The 19,460-nt window shown below is 48.0% G+C and overlaps 1 protein-coding gene and 1 non-coding gene across 2 annotated transcripts in view; both read left to right on the top strand.

Moving 5' to 3' along the window:
• The first annotated feature begins 1,365 nt into the window (after positions 1-1,365).
• TRNAT-UGU (transfer RNA threonine (anticodon UGU)) lies at positions 1,366-1,434 on the top strand. The gene has a single exon. It is a non-coding gene; the product is annotated as a tRNA-Thr (tRNA).
• Positions 1,435-6,535: 5,101 nt separating this feature from the next.
• GALE (UDP-galactose-4-epimerase) overlaps positions 6,536-19,460 on the top strand; it is a 31,672-nt gene continuing 18,747 nt past the window's right edge. Inside the window, exon 1 of the mRNA XM_053267827.1 lies at positions 6,536-6,620. The gene's annotated coding sequence lies outside the window, so the exon portion shown is untranslated. The remainder of the gene's footprint in view (positions 6,621-19,460) is intronic.

Here is a 19,460-nt window from a genome sequence, read left to right as displayed (position 1 = left end):
CAGAAAAGAGCCCCTTCTGGAGAAGGAGGCTGCCGTTGTGTGAATTAGATGAGGAAACAAGATCTGTTAACTCAGGAAGGGAGAGAGAGAGAAAGAGAGAAGGGAGGGGAAGAAAGATGGAAGGGAAGAGTGAGTGGAGGAACGAGAAAGAGAGAAAAGGAAGGGAGGGGAAGAGAGAAAGAAGTAAAGGCGAGGGGCGGGCCTGGGCCTGTCATTGGCCTGAGGGCAATAAGTGGCCATGGTGATGGCGGCAGCAAGAAAGGGCCCAGTCAGCCACTGCTGCTGCTCCTGTGGGGAGGAGCAGGAGTGGGGCTCAGGTGAGGGTGGGGAGGTCTCTGGGTTTAGGGGGCTGCAGCTTGGCCAATAGGTGCCGGCAATGCTGCAGCCGCAACCAAGAGGAATGAGGGGGATGGAAGCAACGGGATGGAGGAGAAGGAGGAGCAGGAGTGTGGCTCAGATGAGGGTGGAGAGAGATCTCTGAGGTGAGGGGGTCTGTGGCAGGGAGTGAGGGGAGCCATCCAGTTCTAGTGTGCAGATGTTCTGTGCAGGTTAAGCTAGTAGCTGTATATTTCCATTAGGATCAGAGGGGGCGTGGCCCTTGTCCTGAACAGCTGGAGCTAGGGAGCACCAAGGGAGGGGCGGTTTCTCCCCTCTCCCCCTTGCAAGCTTCCCAAGTGTACCGGGTTGGCTGCTGCATAAGGCAGCATGCTGGTCTGGATGGGACTTAGCCTGATCCAGTAAGGGCTTCTGCTTGGAAGGGTCTATGTGCCTTGCCTGGCATGCAGTACCTTAGTGCCACCATGTGGCAACGGAGCCTAGTGGGAAAAGCACAGAGGGAGTCTTGTATTTCAGAATGAAAGGCTGAAGTCTATCAATGGACTTGGCCACTGGAGGGCGATGTACCCTAAGAAGTCACTGCTGACATGAAGCCATTCCAGGGGATGGGAGATGGATCTCAGACCTATACAATGTTTCACAATCTGCATAATTAATGTTCTTACATCAGGCAAAGCTCTCTTTGATTTTCCAAAAAAACCCTAATAATGTGCCTGTCTTCATGTTGTGAAGATAAAGTGATCTTCCTTAAATTTCAACAAAATGCCAGCAGTATATGAATCAATTCATTTGTTGGCTAATGGATTTAAAGTGAGCTACCAGTTGCTTCACACGAGTACTTCTCATGTGTCTGCCCATGCAAGATGGTTTGTTTGCAGATGCCTTGAGATCCTTAATAGAAAAGGTATTATTGTTTACAGTCTTACGCCATAGCAAACATGAATTGTCCCCTTTACTCAGCAAGGTGGTTTGCATTTAGATGGGTGACCATATCTGAGTGCTGTCTGCTGTAAGATATTCCCCTTAGAGGATGTAGCTCAGTGGAAGAGCATCTGCTTTGTATGCAGAAGGTCCCAGGTTCAATCCCTGGCAGCATCTCTAGGTAGGGCAAGGAGAGACTCCTGCCTGCAACCTTGGAGAAGCCGCTGCCAGTCAGAGCAGGCAGAGCTGAGTTAAATAGATCAAGGTTCTGACTCAGTATAAGACAGCTTCATCTAAATTATATTATATTATTTATTTATTTATTTATTTTTACATTTATATCCCGCTCTTCCTCCAAGGAGCCCAGAGAGGTGTACTACATACTTGATTTTCTCTTTCACAACAACCCTGTGAAGTAGGTTAGGCTGAGAGAGAAGGGACTGGCCCAGAGTCACCCAGCTAGTCTCATGGCTGAATGGGGATTTGAACTCGGGTCTCCCCGGTCCTAGTCCACCACTCTAACCACTACACCACACTGGCTCTCATTTTGAACACTCCTCACTTCCTGGGATGTTCCAGGAATGCATTGCTACCTAGATTCTGGCTCAGTTGGAAGAGAGATCATGGGAGGCTTATGATGTCTTGTAACATTTGGTTTATTTACAAATGTACACATTGAGCATTGGATGGACTTGAAATAGCAGCATGCTTCTACAAATCAGCAGCAGATCACATCAGCTCCCAAAGAGAAAACCCTGCACCTAAAGTTGCTTCAGCTCTGTCATGCGAAAAATCATGCGACAAAATCACTTTGCACTCTGTGTATGCTCGCGAGAAATACACTGGAGTGAGAAGGAGTTTTAGCAACACTGCCCTCGACAAAAAGGGCTCTCTTATTCTTATGTGAGACACTGTTTGGGTTTTTGGCAGAAAAGGAAAGACAGACAGACCATGACTTTATAAAAAGGGATTTTTTTAACCTAATAAAAGCATAACAGTGAATCTAAGAATAAAACACAACAGTGGATCTAAGAGCTGGCAGGAGAAAGTGTGTGCATCACTATATAGGCTACAAGCGAACAGTTCCTAGCATTCCTAATCATCACAAGGAGAAGAGGAAGAGGAAAAATTATCACGAGGAGAAGGGGAAGAGGAAAAGGGAAAGAAGGAGGGGAAGGCAGATGGAGGCTAGAATCCTCAAAGAGAGGAGAAACACAGAGGCTTGTCAGATTACTCGGCTTTGGAGTGGCTGGCAGCAAAACAGACCATGGCTAGAATTTGATGCTAGAGAGTGCAGGCTGTAGATACTGGCTGTGCCCCAGCCTCTCCTCCACAGGAGAAACAGCTGACAAACCAAATCTTGGTGGAGCTTTACCTAGTAGGGTGGTTGTTTGCAAACTCAGTGAGCCTGTCTGAGAGAGGTTCTCAGAACAAGCGGCCTTCTGTCTCGCGGCCCAGCCTTCTATACAGTTTAGAGTCTTTGAACAGGCCATAAAGTTATTTAATCCAAAGCATGTCTGCTACTGATCACTCTAAATTGTCCTGAGTGCTTTCAAATATGCCAATAGGTCTGGTCATAAAAATATATTCAAAGATGTGACAAGCGTGTGTGTTTTCTCATCACGTAGGCAAAGCTTCTGTTTGTTCTCCTGAAACATGTTTTTCCCTGATACTGAAGAAGACACCTGCTCTTGTTGCAATCTCCTGCTAATTGCAAATTCCCAAATCCCAATGTCTTCAAATGATGAAAAGGGGAGGGAAAGGAGACTGGAATTCTTTCTCAAGATAATCGTCTAAATACAACTCTGGATGTAGCTAGAGCTCCCCACCCCCACCACCCACCACTTCCAATATGTTTTACAATAGTTTCCTAATATCAAGTCATTCTGAATTGCTTTCAGGAGTGACCTGGAGATTCATGCCAGTTTCTGGATATTCCTGGCCAGTCCTGGAGGGTGGGCAATTCAACCTATCCCAGAGGCTCAGAGCAGCTGACAACATTTTCCTAAAAATCAGTAACCTTTCTGCAAGGGGCTCACAATCTAGAAGACCCCACGCCAAGCATGAATGGTAGCTAACATGAATTGTCTGCTTTGCTAAGCAAGGTCCACCCTGGTTTGCATGTGAGTGGGAGAATACATGTGAGCACTGTAAGATATTCCCCTCAGGGGATGGGGCTACTCTGGGAAGAGCACCTGCATGCCTGCATGTAGAAGGCTCCAAGTTCCCTCCCTGGCAGCATCTCCAAGATAGGACAAGATTTATTTATTTTTTTTAAATAGGACAAGATTAAAATAGGACAATAGGACAGGATTTAAATAGGACAAGAACTACCAAAGCAGGGTGTGGCAAAATCCCAGGGAGCCATGATGCCTAGAAATGTAACTGTGGTGCCTTGACTTTAGAGAGGAGAGCTGGTCTTGTGGTAGCAAGCATGACTTGTCCCCGTAGCTAAGCAGGGTCTGCCCTGGTTTGCATTTGAATGGGAGACTAGAAGTGTGAGCACTGGAAGATATTCCCCTTAGGGGATGGAGCTGCTCTGGGAAGAGCAGAAGGTTCCAAGTTCCCTCCCTGGCTTCTCCAAGACAGGGCTGAGAGAGATTCCTGCCTGCAACCTTGGAGAAGCCGCTGCCAGTCTGTGCAGACAATGCTGAACTAGATGGACCATTGGTCTGACTCAGTATAAGGCAGCTTCTGATGTCCCTTCTTATCCCTTCCCTGAATGTCGCTTTTAAATATATACTAGCTGAACCCACACAGTGCACCTGTGTGCTAGGACTTTGTTGCTCTTCTCCCCCACCCCACCCCACCCCACCCCACCCCCACAGCCCCTGCTTTATTGCTCAGTGTCAGCCACCACATCCCTGCCTCTCGCTCACTCACCCCATTTCCGCTGCTCACTCACTCACCCTCTCCCTGCCACAAGCTCACTCACTCCTTGCCATTCACTCACTCACTCACTCGCCCCTCCCTGCCCGCTCACTTACTCACCCCCTCCCTACTGCTCGCTCACTCACTTGCCCCTCCCAGCTCATCTTCCCTATCTGCATATCGAATCCCCACTGCCCAATCACCATGGTACTTCTTCTCTGTTACATCTGATTGGTAAAGCACTGTGTGGGCGGGGCTTGCCACATCGGACCTTAGCATATTATATAGATAGATCTATTAAAGTAATTCTCTGGCCTTTGTGTTTGTGGACACCTATGGGAAAATACACAGGAAATATAATCTACTAGTGGGCCCGGGCACAGAGCATCTGTGCCTCTAGTGCGGCTGGGCCCACCACCGCCTGCGCTGCGGCTAGGCCCGCCGCCTTACCTCCACGGCCGGGCCCGAGGGTGCCGCCGCCGGGCCCGAGGGTGCCGCCGCCGCCGGGCCCGGCCAGGCCCGCCGCCTCGCCTCCGCAGCCGGGCCCGCCTGGCTCCCAGCCATGGCCGCCACCGTTCTCCTGGGTGCGCCAGGACCAATCAGGCGCCCCCGCAGCCCAGCCAATCAGCTGGGCTGCCGGGACGCATTTCTCCTGGGCACACCCAGGAGAAATATATATATAGATTCCATTACTCACAAGGAAGTAAACCAGCTCTTCCCTTCCAGTGTTCTGGCCAATGAACTTTGCAGTGACTTTGCAAAGGAATGATGACTAAGCACTAGCTACTTATTTTTAAATGTTGAAAACCTTTTTTAAGATAGTGAGCCCTTTGAGGACAGGGAACAATCTTCTTTTTATTTTTCTCTGCATACTGCCCTGAGAACATTTTTGCTGAAATGCAGAAATAATAACTAGCTGGGTCGGGCACACAGCATCTGCACCTCTAGTTCTCCTCCTGCCCGCCGCCATTTTATTTCCCCACCCACCGCTGCCATCTTCGTTTTCTTCCCCCTGCCATCTTTCCCGCCTCGCCCACAAGCCTCTTTGCCGGTGCCAGTGCTTTCCTCTCCCCCTCACTCATGAACTCTTGTGAGAGCTGCCACACATGGGATTAGCGACAGGTACACCTTAGAGAAATATATATTTCTCTACAATTAAATAACTGTACACATATTAGTTCTTAAATAACTGTACACATACTGTGTAACCATATACCATAGTATTGTATTTAGTTTCTGTTTATTACCCTGTTGTCCCCACCTACAAAACCTATATAAAAAGATGTTTGGGCCTCGCTCACTCACTCACTGACATGCAATCCCCAGACCAAACCATGAAACATGCCATTTTCTCAGATAGGTTCCAGACCTCGCCAACACTCCCAGAAAAATTAAAAATTCCCCCCAAAATTCATTAATTTCCCAGAAAATTAGGAAAAACTCTCCCATTGGAAAAGCATTAGAAATAATACCTTCTGTCAAACTTTGGCGGTTTTCTCAGTTACTTTTAGAGACAGAAAGCCCGGACTTTCACAGAATGATGAGGAAACAAACAAGCTATACTATGTCAGGTCACTGCATTTTAATCCATGTCTAACTTCCACAGAAGAACTCACTTAAGAAATCAAAAAACATGAAAACTTCTGCACTAGATATATTCTTTCATCTTCAGGGGTTCCCAACCTATGGTACTCCAGATGTTGCTGAACTACAACTCCCATCATCCCCAGCTACATTGTTTAGGAACTCTTAGATCTCGCTCAGTTTCCTAGAATGTGTATCTTTAAGAGTTCTCTGCAGCAACACTATTACATGTTCACAAGAAAGCAGCTTTTCTGGTCATTGACCAGTAAGGAATGAGGGAGGAGAGCTGGTCTTGTGGAAGCAAGCATGAATTGTCCCCTTTGCTAAGCAGGGTCTGGCCTGGTTTGCATTTGAATGGGAAAACTGCATGTGTGAGCACTGCAAGATGGATGGGGCCGCTCAGGGAAGTTCCAAGTTGAGGTTCCAAGTTCCCTCCCTGGCAGCATCTCCAGATAGGGCTGAGAGAGACTCTTGGAGAAGCTGCTGCCAGTCTGTGTTGTAGACAATACTGGGCTAGATGGACCAGTAGTCTGACTCAGTATATGACAGCTTCCTATGTCCCTATGTTAGCATGGCCATGTCGCAGTACAAGAGCAAGTTGCATTGTATTTTTAAAAGCCTGGCTTCCTGCTTAGAAATAATAAGGGAACGCTTTGGACTAGACGGCAAAGCGCTCTTTACGTCATCATCGTCACTCTTCTTTTTTGACCCACGCAGCTTCCCGTAGCAGGTGGGTGGAGCAGGGAGAAGCAAAGAACTCCATGTTTCTATGGCAAGCGGCTGCGTGTCTCTATGCTACGGGGCGGGGCGGGGCCGGGAGAGCAGAAGGGCGGGGCTAGAGCGAGCAGGCCTTAAAGGAGCCGCGCGCCGCTACAGAATGAACCTGGAAGGACGTTGCAGGGTTATAGGTGAGTGAGATGGAGTGTCTTCGGGGCGGAGGCTTTAACCTCATAGCGGGGGGTGACTCTTGTAGGAATACTGCCCCCTCCCCAGGGCGGGGGGTGGTCTTTAGGTAGAAGCTGTGCTGCTGTGTAGGTAACACAAGCTTGAAAATGTGGTTGTTCCTGTGCTTTCAGGTTGCCACCTTTTTGCTGGCTCTGCTCCTGTGCCTTTAACGGCAGCTTTGTGGTCGGAAGCGCTTCATCTTCCTGCGAGGAGAAGCTTCGCCCGCTGTTAAAGGGCACAGGAGCAGAACTAGCAAAAGAGGTGGCAACTTAAAGGGACAGAGACAGCCACCCATTCATCCGCTCGCGCTCAGCCTGCTGCTCAGAGGTGCCTACTCCCTGGTCCTTGCCCCTCTTGCAAATCGCAGCCTCTTTGCCTTCTTTCTGGCGGCAGCCGCGGGGATTTTGCAAAAGCTAACCTTTTGTTAGCTCGAGTGCTTCTTTCTCTTGGAGCTCTAAAAGTTAAATGGAGGAGGAGGAGGAGGAGGGAGGAGCTGCATCTGGCTTCTGAAACACACTACGGGGCGCACGCTGTTCCCATGCTGTAGCTGGTGGGCGGACTGACTCTGGACTAACGCTGCATGGGATAATTGTGCAGCCCCCTAAGACATGTTTAAGCCAATGACTATTTTTGCATTGTGAGTCCTTCTGGGACAGGCTGTTGCAGAGTAAAAGCATAGTGTGCAGAGAAACATGGGTGTCTGCCTGCCTCTTTCCAGAGGCGAGGAGGCAAATCCAGCAATGCAATACTCCCCCCCCCCAATCTCCCTGGGAGTATGCTCTTGAATTCAGTGGGGACTGGCTCAGTCTGGGGTTGGGGTGAGGAACTGCCCCTCTACACACACACACACACACACACACACACACACACACCCGCCACAATGCCCCTTCCTGCATGAATAATGGCTTCAAGTGACCTGTGGAAAGTGTTCCCAAGGTGGCCCTATATTCATCTTGTATCACTCTTAAGGTGTGCTGTTAACAGTGGCTTGTAAACCGTCACCTTCCTGGTCACCTGTGGCGAGTCTGACTTGTCTCCAGGTGACCAGGCAGGGCAGGTTTGCTATGCTTGCTCCTCTTGTTCTCTCTGATCACAAATATAGCCACTACAAGGCATGTGTGGGGAGGCAGGCTAGCACGCTCCTCTGTGATGTGGGGGCTGTTAACTTGGTTGAGGTATTTGCAAAATGGGTAGAAAAACGTCAACGAGATGTGTGAATAGAGCCAGGGTACACACCTCAGATGCCCCAGTGGGTCAAAACCAAGCACAATGCAGCATTTGGGGGCTGAGGTCAATTTTTAGCCCCATTATTAATTGAGAATAATGATTAAAATATGAATGAAAGCAATTATTAGTTATTTGTGGATCTCCCCCACCCCTGCCATCAAGGGGCCACAATTTTAACGAATGGGAGTGGTGAGAAAAATAGGCCCTGTCCCTGCTCCGTCACTGGGGAATCTGGAGTGCATGCCAGCCCCAAACAAATATCCAGTTCTCTCTTCTCTCCCTAAATTGGTGTGGCTTTCAGGTTAGGAACATAGGAACATAGGAAACTGCCATATACTGAATTAGACCATTGGTCTATCTAGCTCAGTATTGTCTTCACAGACTGGCAGCGGCTTCTCCAAGGTTGCAGGCAGGAATCTCTCTCAGTCCTATCCTGGAGATGCTGCCAGGGAGGGAACTTGGAACCTTCTGCTCTTCCCAGGGTGGCTTCATCCCCTGAGGGGAATATCTTGCAATGCTCACACTTCTAGTCTCCCATTCATATGCAACCAGGGCAGACCCTGCTTAGCTATGGGGACAAGTCATGCTTGCTACCACCAGACCAGCTCTCCTGCATGCTTACCTAGGAGTAAGCCTCTCTGGGAAGACTGGGAATGTCTCTGAGTAAATAAGCATAGGATGGTGCTGTGAGGCCCTTTCGGAGAGGGTGGAGGATGGCGCCCCTCGAAAAAGAGGGTCCTGCCCAAAGTGTGGCCCTCTACCTATCTTGGGTACTGTCACTGCAGGATATTCCTACCTGCAGGTCAGTTAAAAAAAAGGTCCCCGTGGGCCAGATCTGGGCCTTGGGTTGTGCTGACCTGGAATTAGGGTTGCCAACATTCCATGGCCTGAATATGGGATACAGGTGGGGAGGAGGTCTTGGGGGCAGGGGGGTCATCCTAAGGGTAATTGGAAGCCTGAGTGCATTTGTAAAACAACAACAAAACAAGCACAAGCCCATGATTTCATAAAGCTTCTTGTTCACACAGACCATCTCGCTTAAACGTGGAGAGTCAGGTCAAAAATTAAGAGAATCGCCCAGGTTTACACACACGCTAAATCTTCGCTACATCTTGCCGTGGCTGTCACTGAAAGCCTCATTGAAAGGCTGCTTTATCTGCCCGAAGTGTTGAGTTCATTAGCAGGAGCCTGTGGGTCTATTTCTATTAGATGGGTAAATGATTAGCAATTTGTCAGATGTAAATAAACCCAGTCAATTGCTCCTGCTGGTGGGCAGAGCAATTGCGGCTGCTTTTGTGAACTTTGATGTTGGTTTCACATTGTCATATGAGCTTCATCCAGACTTCAAAGGGCTCAGTGCAAATATATTGAGGGATGAGAGAAACCCAGAAAAACAGTGTACTGTTATGAGACGAGATTTTTGCCTCCGATACGGGACTTTCCGTATAATATGGGACTGTTGGGAAAACTGCCTGGAATAGAGTAAGAAACCAAAGAAGCTGCCATATACTGAGTCAGACCCTTGGTCCATCCAGCTCAGTATTGTCTCTACACTGACTGTCAGTGACTCTCTAGGATTTCAAGACACAAGAACTCAAATGTGTGTATGTATATATAATGTATAAAAATATATTATTTATAATTACAGTACTTATAACATAAAGTAAAAGTAAAGTTGTGCTGTTGAGTCAGTGTCAACTCCTGGTGCCCACAGAGCCCTGTGGTTGTCTTTAGTAGAATACAGGAGGGGTTGACCATTGCCATCTCCCGCGCAGTATGAGATGATGCCTTTCAGCATCTTCCTATATCGCTGCTGCCCGATATAGGTGTTTCCCATAGTCTGGGAAACATACCAGCGGGGATTCAAACCAGCAACCTCTGGCTTGCTAGTCAAGTCATTTCCCTGCTGCACCATTAGGTGGCCCCATGTTGAGTACATTAAGCAAAAAACAACAACCCCTTAAGTTTAGAATTTAAAAGCAGAGAATGACTTTAGCTGTGATTTGGCCGCCTCACGGTACATGAAGGATCCTGTGGATGAGTTGCTGTTTTGGTTTTATCTTTTAAGGATCTATTTATATCTTTTAACACTGTACTTTTAATGTGTTTAGATTTTATTAATAAATATTCATTTTCTTGTTAGCTGCCCCGTGACTCTCTTGAGAAGGAGCAGCATATACATTTTCTTAAGGAATATCTTAATGAAGGGGAGTCTCAGATTTGGGTCCCCAGATGCTGTGTTGGACTACAGTTCCCAACCTCCACATGGAAGGCTGTGGTGGCTGGAGAGGGGAATAAGGAGTTGTAATTTTATTTTCAGTATTTCCCTTCTTTTCGATCCTGTCTCCAAATATGTGATCAATGGAAAACTATTAAGACCAGAGTTCTCCAACAACATCTGGGGATGCAGGTTTGAGAACTCTTATCATAATGGTTTTCCATTTATCACATACAGGTGAAACTCGGAAAATTAGAATATCATGCAAAAGTCCATTAATTTCAGTAATGCAAATTAAAAGGTGAAACTGATATATGAGACAGACGCATTACATGCAAAGCGAGATAAGTCAAGCCTTAATTTGTTATAATTGTGATGATCATGGCGTATAGCTCATGAAAACCCAAAATCCACAATCTCAGAAAATTAGAATATTACATGGAACCAAGAAGACAAGGATTGAAGAATAGAACAATATCGGACCTCTGAAAAGTATACAGTGTACTGTGCTTGATTGGCCAGCAAACTTGCCTGACCTGACCCCATAGAGAATCTATGGGGCATTGCCGAGAGAAGGATGAGAGACATGAGACCAAACAATGCAGAATTGCTGAAGGCCGCTAATGAAGCATCCTGGTCTTCCATAATACCTCATCAGTGCCACAGGCTGATAGCATCCATGCCACGCCGCATTGAGGCAGTAATTGCTGCAAAAGGGGCCCAAACCAAGTACTGAATACATATGCATGCTTATACTTTTCAGAGGTCCGATATTGTTCTATTCTACAATCCTTGTCTTCTTGGTTCCATGTAATATTCTAATTTTCTGGGATTGTGGATTTGGGCTTTTCATGAGCTGTACGCCATAATCATCACAATTATAACAAATTAAGGCTTGACTTATCTCGCTTTGCATGTAATGCGTCTGTCTCATATATCAGTTTCACCTTTTAATTTGCATTACTGAAATTAATGGACTTTTGCACGATATTCTAATTTTCCGAGTTTCACCTGTATATATGAAAAGAAGGGGAAATGTAAACTATATTTCCCTGTGTTTGCTGGCTGGACTCTTAAGCAGTGAAATGTATGTCCTTATTGGGTGCTGGAGGAAGGGTCCGTGTAGAATAGGGACCCCTGAGTGGGCTTCTGTGCCTTGAACACACTGTGATTGATTGAGTGCCATCAAGTTGGTGTCGACTCTTAGCGACCACATAGATAGATTCTCTCTAAGACAATCTGTCTTCAATTTGGCCTTTAAGGTCTCTCAGTGGTGCATTCATTGCTGTCGTAATCGAGTCCATCCACCTTGCTGCTGGTCGTCCTCTTGTCTTTCCTTCCTATTTCCCCAGCATTATAGACTTCTCCAAGGAGCTGGGTCTTCGCATAATGTGTCCAAAGTATGATGGTTTGAGCCTGGTCATTTGTGCCTCAAGTGAAAATTCTGGATTGATTTGTTCTATGATCCATCTGTTTGTTTCCATGGCTATCCATGGTATCCTCAAAAGTCTTCTCCAGCACCAAAGTTCAAAAGTGTCAATACTTTTTCTGTCTTGCTTCTTCAAAGTCCAGCTTTGGCGTCCATAGAGTGTCACAGGAAAAACCATTGTCCGAATGATTCTAATCTTTGTAGGTATAGACATGTCACGGTATCTAAATATCCTTTCCAAGGCCTTCATGGCAACCCTACCAAGTGCTAGTCTGCGGCGTATTTCTTGACTGCTGGATCCTTGACTGTTGATGGTCGATCCTAAAAGGCAGATGCTATCCACCACTTCAGTGTCTTCATTGTCAGTTCTGAGGCTGGTTCCTGTACCCGTTGTCATTAGTTTTGTCTTCTTTACATTTAGCTGTAGTCCCGTTTTTTCACTGTTCTCCTTGACTTTCATTACTAGAGCTTGCAGGTCATCCGCATTCTCGCAATCAGAATGGTGTAGTGCAACAAACTACGCATCAGCGAAGCGCAACACACTGTAGCCACTGTGAAATCCCATTCTATGGCCTGTTTCACACAGTTGTTCAAATCTAGGTTCAATGTGGATTACCAACATCAGCATGATTGTGTGAATCCACACCAAAGTGACTTATGGCCTGAGATGAATCTGAAATTCCTATCTTAGTGTGGGTTCACACAATCATGCTAACACTGGTAACCCACATTGAACCTAGATTTGACCAAGTGTGTGAAACAGGCCTATAGGGACCCGACCACCCAGCATCAGGAGTGGCAGGCAGGGTTGCTCACTCTCTAGCTTTTCCTAGAGATTGCCCTCCCTGGCCCAACATTTCTACTATATTAAGCCATTGACACTTCCAGGATTGCTTTCAATAGACTCCTAGAGATGAATGCCCCTTGCTGGAGACCATGGGCCAATTCTCCGAGCCTGGTGGCAACCCCAGGATCAGGCAAGTTTCATTCCCACTGCAGTGTTAGCTCCTTAGAACTTAGACTACAACTCCCACCATCCTTGACTTGGGTGATGGGAGTTGTCGTCCAGCAAGATCTTTGGTAACGGAATCACTCTAAAGTTTTGACCTTCACTGTTCAACCCTGAAAGTTCAATTGAGATTGTATTTCCAGTCTGGAAGAGCGGCCAGGTGCGTGCGAGGTGTGGCAGCAGAGCCCCGTGGCATGGGCGGGGCCCTCGGATGTGGCTGCAAGCCAGTTTGTTTACCTGTTGGCTTCATGCCTTTGACGCAGGCTGTTACGTGCTACCTCTAAAACACACACATGCGTGGAAAAAACACACCAGAATGGCCAGGGGACTGGGTCCAGTGTTCCCTCTAATATTCTTCATCTGTGTGCAGAATGAACTTTGTTCTGAGCGGCAGCATCAAGGCAGTGTGTGCGCATGTGCATTCAGAATGGGGCCTGCCCCAGTCAACCTGAGCGGGATCGAAAACTAACTGTGCAGACATTTTAAAAACCGTCCGTGCGTGTGCACATGCGCACGCCTTAAAGAGAATGCTAGAGAGCACCTTCCAAGTGATGTAAGGTTAAAACAGGGATGCTGTCTTAGTTTAGAAAAAATAAAGGGGAGAGCATTAGACACTCGTAAAATAGGGGATGGGACCGCATCTCTGTAGGTAGAGCACCTACTTTGCAGACAGAAGGTCCCAGGTTCCATCCCTGGCAGCATCTTCAGGAAGGGATATTTATTTATTGTATTTGTACACCAACCCAAACGTCGGTCTCTGGGCACTTTACAGCAATATGAACAAATTAAAACAACATTTTCTAGTTAAAAAGCTAGGGTGAATAATTGTGTCTGCAGAGACTTTTTTAAAGCTGTCGGAGATGGGGAGGCTCTTATTTCAGCAGGGAGCGCATTAGGAAGCTGCCTTATGCTGAGACATAAGAACAGCCCAGCTGGATCAGGCCCAAGAGCAAGACCCATCCAGTCCGGCATCCTGTTTCCCACAGTGGCCCACCAGATGCCGCTGGGAAGCCCACTGGCAAAAGGGGAGGGCATGTCCTCTCTCCTACTGTTACTCCCCTGCAACTGGTATTGAGAGGCAACGTGCCTCTAGAGGCTTGAGTCAGACTCTTGGTCCATCTGGCTCAGTATTGTCTACACTGACTGGCAGCAGTTCTGCAAGGTTCCCGGCAGGGGTCTTCCCCACTCAGCTGGATGGGCTCAAGGGTCTAATTTGATAGAAGGCGGCTTCCTGTGTGCTCTGAAATAGTGCATAGTGCACAAGAAACGAGTAGGCTACATTCTTGTTTTTCTTCCCTGCATAATATTGGAGTTTGGGTCTTGGAATAAAACAGATCAGCAGTAGATATAAAGTATAGCATAATACAACTGCTTGGCAGCGTGGGCAAAATAAAATACCTTTATACAACGCAAAATGACTTGCGTTTGCTGCTAGAGAAAGTGGTGCCGACTGCTGGCACAGGTGGATTTAAATAGAATTAGACAAATACCTACGCAAGTGGACAAATGTGTTGGTACCCCTCCACGAAAAAAGAAGAACCCACAATTGTCTTTGAAATAACTTGAAACTGACAAACGTAATTGGCACCCATCATTGTTTGTTCCGCATTGAACAAAAATCAGACTTTGCTTTAGAGTTTTGATGCAACAGAATATTTCAAATAATAATGAAAATGGCATGGACAAAAATGATGGGACCCTTAACCTAATATATATTTTTTGCACAACCTGTAGAGGCAATCACTGCAAACAAGCGAATCCTGTAGCTCTCAATGAGACTTCTGCACCTGTCAACAGGCAGTTTGGCCCACTCTTCCTGAGCAAACTGCCTCAGCTGTGTCAGGTTCGAAGGGTGCCTTCTCCAGACTGCATGTTTCAGTTCTTTCCATAGATGTTCGATAGGATCTCGATCAGGGTTCATAGAAGGCCACTTCAGAATAGTCCATTGTTTTGTCCTTAGCCATTCTTGGGTGCTTTTAGCTGTGTGTTTTGGGTCATTATCCTGTTGGAGGATCCATGACCTGCGACTGAGACAGAGCTTTCTGACACTGGGCAGTACGTTTCGCTCCAGAATGTCTTGGTAGTCTTGAGATTTCATAGTTCCCTGCACAGACTCAAGGCACCCCATGCCAGACACAGCAAAGCAGCCCCAAAACATAACCGAGCCTCCTCCATGTTTCACAGTAGGTATGGTGTTCTTTTCTTTGAAAGCTTCGTTATTTCATCTGTGGACATAGAGCTGATGTGGCTTGCCAAAAAGCTCCAGTTCTGTCATTAAAAAGCCAGACTGGAATTTGCTAAAATGCATATTGACAAGCCACAGTGCTTCTGGGAGAATGTCCTTTGGACAGACATTTGTCAGTTTCAAGTTATTTCAGAGACAATTGTGGGTTCTTCTTTCTTCGTGGAGGGGTACTAACACATCTTTCCATGTGTATATATATAGGGCAGCAGTGACATAGGAAGATGCTGAAAGGCATCATCTCATACTGTGCGGGAGAAGGCAATGGTCAACCCTTCCTGTACTCTACCAAAGACAACCAAAGGGCTCTGTGGGTGCCAGGAGTTGACACCGACTTAACAGCACATTTTACCTTTAGACAAATGTATGGTCATGCACTGACTACTTGTTACAGTGCCTAGGTGGAGCCTCCACAGTCAGGGGCAGTGTACCGCTGAATACCAGGTGCCTGGGGGCAAACAGCAGGTGCAGGCATCTGCATTCAGGCCCTGCTTGTAAAGTCCTCAGAGGCATCTGGTGCTTGGCTGCTGTGGGAAACGAGATGCTGCACACCATGGGCACTTGGGTCAAACCCAGGATGGCTCCTGTATCTTGGCGTGACTAGGACTGGGGAGACCCGAGTTCAAATTCCCTTCCGGCTGTGAAACTCGCTGGATGACTCTGGGCCAGTCACTTCTCTCTCAGCCTAACCTACCTCACAGGGGTGTTGTGAGGAGAAATATGTTCACTGCTCTGGGCTCCTTGGAGGAAGAGCGGGGTATACATGTCAACAACTTGGCCTCTATAAGCCCACAGCATGCTGCCATACTAATGCACTAATGTTTAGAGCAGGGCTCCACCACATCAGCCCCCTAGCTGTTTTTGGACTACAACTCCCATCAGCCCCAGTCACAGTGGCCAATAGCCAGGGATTGTGGGAGTTGTAGTCCAACATCTGCAGGAGGGCCAAAGCTGTGATTTAATAACATTGCAGTGGAATTTTCCACCTTGCACAGGGGAGTTCTGTTCACTCGTGCATTTCCTTGTCTCTTATCGGAGTATTTGCAGCTCTTTGTCAGGCTGGCTCTGTGCCCAGACTACGTGGCTGTGTTCCCACACCGTAGGGCAGGAAGTGGGCTGGCCTAGTGCTGACCTTCATTCTCTTTCCCCTCGGAACAGGTAATTCAAGATTTAGGGAGCCAACTCTCTCTTCTGGCCCTGCTCCTCTGCCTTTAACAGCAGTCTGAAAAGCAGGAATGTGGCCCGTTGACCTTTTCCTCACCTGAGAATAAAGTTATGGGGTGGGAAGCATCGGCTGCTAAACCCCAGCTTGTTGCTAAGCTAATGTTTAAGACAGAGGAGCATAGCCAGTCAAAAAGTTGGCAACCTGGGAGGGGAGAACTGTGATATTGCCAAAAGCACTCAAATATTTTTGTCTGTCCTAGCAATAAAAGCTTGCATGTTAGTCACTCGGCAGCAAGGGTTGCAGATTATAAAGCAAGCAAAAAATTGGTGGAGGACATATATATATGTTTCTTTGGGTGGGGAGGCCCAGGCTGAGCATTAATGGGTGGAGGAGAGTGAGGTTATGCCAGGGCAGTCCCCAAAGGGTGCTGGACAGCTGGTCTGGCCGCCGCGAGAAGTGGGGTGGATCGGAAAGGCCAGGAGGGTTACTGCTGCCAAGAGCCGTCAGGGAGCTTGCTTTTATAGAGATTTTAAAAATAATAAAAATTCTGGGTGCTATGCTTAGTCAATTGCATCTGCAGAGGTGAAGAGGCACATGATAACTTTTATTATTTATTTATATATTTATTTAACGTTTTATATCCCGCTCTTCCTCCAAGGAGCCCAGAGCGGTGTACTACATACTTAAGTTTCTCCTCACAACAACCCTGTGAAGTAGGTTAGGCCTTAAGTGGCAGGAGAATCTCAGATGCTCCGATGGCCTCTCTATTACAGGGATTGTTATGTGTTGTGTGTGTGTGTGAATACATGCTAGTACAGGGCTGCACAACTTCAGTCCTCCAACTGTTGTTGGACTACAACTCCCATCATCCCTCGCTATTGAACACTGTGGCAGAGGGTGATGGGAGCTGTAGTCCAGTCGCAGCTGGATTGGACTGGATTGGTACAGCCCGGCCCTAGTACGAGGCTTCCCGAATCGGTTGGACTACAAATCCCATCATTCTCAGCCACAATCGCCTTTGTAGTTCTACAGCCTCTGAGGAACCGGGTTTGAGGACCCTTGCGACACAGTTCTCTGAGCTCGGCCTCTGAGGAACATAGGAAGCCGCTGAGTCAGACCATTGGTCGGTTTTACTCAGTATTGTCTACACAGACTGGCAGCGGCTTCTCCAAGGTTGCAGGCAGGAGACTCTCTCAGCCCTATCTTGGAGATGCTGCCAGGGAGGGAACCTGGAGCCTTCTTTATGCAAGCAGGCAGACACTCTTCCTGGAGCGGCTCCACCCCCCCAAGGGGAATATCTTAGTCTTCACACATTTAGTCCCCCATCCAAATGCAAACCAGGGTGGACCCTGCTTAGCAAAGGGGACAATTCGTGCTTGCTCCCACAAGACCAGCTCTCCTCCCAGGCGTGTCACACAAGACAGAGCGGGCTGGTTCTCTGTTGCTTCTAAGAGCTGGACTAGGACCAAGGGCTTGAAATGACGACAGAAGCAAACGGGCACAGTTTCCTGCTGGCTGTCATGGAAAAGTCTGCCTCCTGCCATGGCGGGTTCTCATTCGCTGGCCGTTCTCAGAGGCTGGACAGGCCTCCAAGGTCCCTTAGGAGCACAGGAAGCTGCCTTCTACTGAGTCAGACCCTTGGTCCCTCTCGCTCAGTATTGTTTACCCAGACTGGCAGCGGCTTCTCTAAGGTTGCAAGCAGGAATCTCTCTCCCAGCCCTGTCTTGGAGACATCTGCATGCAGCTCTTCCCAGAGCGGCCCCATCCCCATAGGGAAATACCTTGCAGTGCTCACACATGTAGTCTCCCATTCAAATGGAAACCGAGATGGACCCTGCTTAGCAAAGGGGACAATTCATGCTTGCTCCCACAAGACCAGTTCTCCCTTCCGGCCCTAAAATTCTAGGATTCTCCATAACATCCCTGAATTGGGGGGCTTGTGTATCGGCAAGCTGCCAGGCGCTGCTTCCTTTCCACCTCTTTGCTCCACCTTCGGTATCCGGCACCGTCACAATGCATGGCGCTTACCAACTAGAAGAGGGCTGGTCTCTGCCCCAAGGAGCGAGCAATCTAAAACTCAACGCTGGCAACACAGCAGAGGAAGCGGGAGGAGAGGAGGGCTAAATGGGGGAAGGATACTTGGCTGTGAAGCTTGGCGATCGTGATTTGCCCAGCTCTGCTTGGGAGGGTGGGATTTGAACCCAGACCCATGCCCAATTGCCTAGCTGTGCTTTCTTCTCTGCCTCGCTCCACTCACAAGTGCTGTTCGGTGTGTGCACAGATCCTTTTGATTTGTCCACCTGGCATCTTCCTTCGCCACTATTCAGGGAGCGTCTCCTCCAGGCAGAGACTCAACCCTATGGAGACCAAAGTGAGTTTGTTCTCTGGTGGGGAACCTCTGCCCATCCCTTCCTGTTAGGGCCTGCCATGGGCCCTAGAGAGCAGAAAGACAGAGACCTCATTCACGGTGAGTTTGGGCTGGCCCGTCCGTCCGCCTGCAGGGAAGAGAGACCTACGTGGCAGTGGTGGAGGTGTGCTTTTGGGGTGGCTGTCTCTTCCTAGGCAAGGCAGGGTGGATCTCTGCAGACTGACTCAGTTCTTCCTGGTCAGAGTCCGTCATCCCTCCTCCAGTAGCAGAATCCGTTTCCCGCTTGGAGGCATTCGCTGGTATTGACTATTGGACTTGCACTCCAAATCCCAAACCCCAGAAGGTAACTTTCTTGGCAAAGCACTGGCTGTTTGAATGACGTTTTAAGATGTGGACTGTGCCAGTGCCTTTCCTTGGCTGTGGGAAAACGCTGAATGGGAAAAGAGGGGCAGGGAAACGGAGAGGGCTTCGTACAACGTTCTCTCCTCCCTGTTGGCATCGGCTGTAACGTGTGAGAGCCGAGAGGTGCCTGAAAGATAAGGCTCTAGTCTAGACCAGATTTGGAGGGAATGGCGATGGCTTTCCCGGGGTGATTTTGCACATGCTCAGAGGTGCTCTTTCCAGACAGTTTGCAAGTGGAGAAAGAGGGTCAGAGCCTGTAGCCAGCCTAAGGATTAGGGGTGTTGGTTTTTTGTGTCTGTGCAAAAAATGTAGGGGTGGGCTGTCTAGCCCCCATCAGTCCTTTGTGCAAGCAACATTCAGTTATTTGAAAATTATTTGTTTGTTAAAAAAAAAAATCGAGGGTGGAGAGAGAAAAACATGGGTGGGGGGGGCAGGTCTAGCTCCGGCTATGCATCTGGGAGAGTGAGGGGAAACATTTCTAGCTAATGCCTGAGATAAGAGGTCCTGGATTGTCGGGAGTCCATGTGAAACGGACCAACTATATTCAGATTTTCCTGAAGCAATGCATAAAGTTATAGGGACATAGGAAGCTGCCATATACTGAGTCCGACCATTGGTCTGTCAAGCTCAGTATTGTCTTCACAGACTGACAGAGGCTTCTCCAAGGTTGCAGGCAGGAATCTCTCTCAGCCCTATCTTGGAGATGCTGCCAGGGAGGGAACTTGGAACCTAGATGCTCTTCC

This window comes from Hemicordylus capensis, chromosome 7 (genome assembly GCF_027244095.1).
Source record: "Hemicordylus capensis ecotype Gifberg chromosome 7, rHemCap1.1.pri, whole genome shotgun sequence".
Classification (NCBI taxonomy): Eukaryota; Metazoa; Chordata; class Lepidosauria; order Squamata; family Cordylidae; genus Hemicordylus; species Hemicordylus capensis.
Note: the sequence above shows the minus strand (reverse complement) of the source record. Positions and strands in the feature narration are given on the sequence as shown.